The sequence below is a fragment of the Diaphorina citri genome, unplaced genomic scaffold (genome assembly GCF_000475195.1).
Source record: "Diaphorina citri unplaced genomic scaffold, Diaci psyllid genome assembly version 1.1 scaffold12071, whole genome shotgun sequence".
In the NCBI taxonomy this organism is placed as follows: Eukaryota; Metazoa; Arthropoda; class Insecta; order Hemiptera; family Psyllidae; genus Diaphorina; species Diaphorina citri.
This window is the reverse complement of record NW_007389442.1, coordinates 946-1,538: the sequence shown is the minus strand read 5'-3', so window position 1 is coordinate 1,538 and position 593 is coordinate 946. Positions and strand designations below refer to the sequence as shown.

General features: G+C 37.3%; 1 long non-coding RNA gene across 1 annotated transcript in view; it reads left to right on the top strand.

The window, feature by feature from the left end:
• Positions 1-163: 163 nt before the first annotated feature.
• Positions 164-593, top strand: part of LOC113465372 — an 826-nt gene continuing 396 nt past the window's right edge. The window contains exon 1 of the long non-coding RNA XR_003395109.1: positions 164-443. This is a non-coding gene — a long non-coding RNA (uncharacterized LOC113465372). The remainder of the gene's footprint in view (positions 444-593) is intronic.

Sequence of the window (593 nt, the reverse complement as noted above, 5' to 3'; positions counted from 1 at the left end):
GGTTGTACCACTTTGTATCCCCCAGTCAAACATAGCACATCTCATACAGTAACAGTAGAGGTATGCTATTGAAAAAAAAAAGCTATCAAGGATTTTGTTTTATCCATTATTACAAGAAATTGGTTGGTCCAGTGGTAACGGTTGGTCCAGTGGCTTTCTATTTCCCTTGTGAAAAGTGTTTGATACCCTGAGATATACTCAACCAATCAGGATATCATATTTGTGTCAAATCAGCCAGTGAAAGAAAATAGCAATCAAGAAGTGTTGTGCAACAACCTCCAGCCAGATGGGGAGATCTTGGTAACCAAGACAATCAAGTCTTTCTTATCAGTGTTTATGAGTAGGTAGCTAATTAAATAATACATGTCATAATTTTATCAAACAAACAGATGACTTCAAATCTGCTGTGAGAGGTGCAAAGGTCCCGATGGAGTTCATTCAGGGTAAGAGAGTAAATTTGTCTTTGTAAAAACTTTCACACTAGATTCACTGTAGGACCCAAGGCAAATATCCTTTGTGATATCATTCTGCTGTGACTAACTTGGTGTGTGAGTAGTACCCTAGAAGCTTTGTGGTTAAAGTCTATTTTTTTT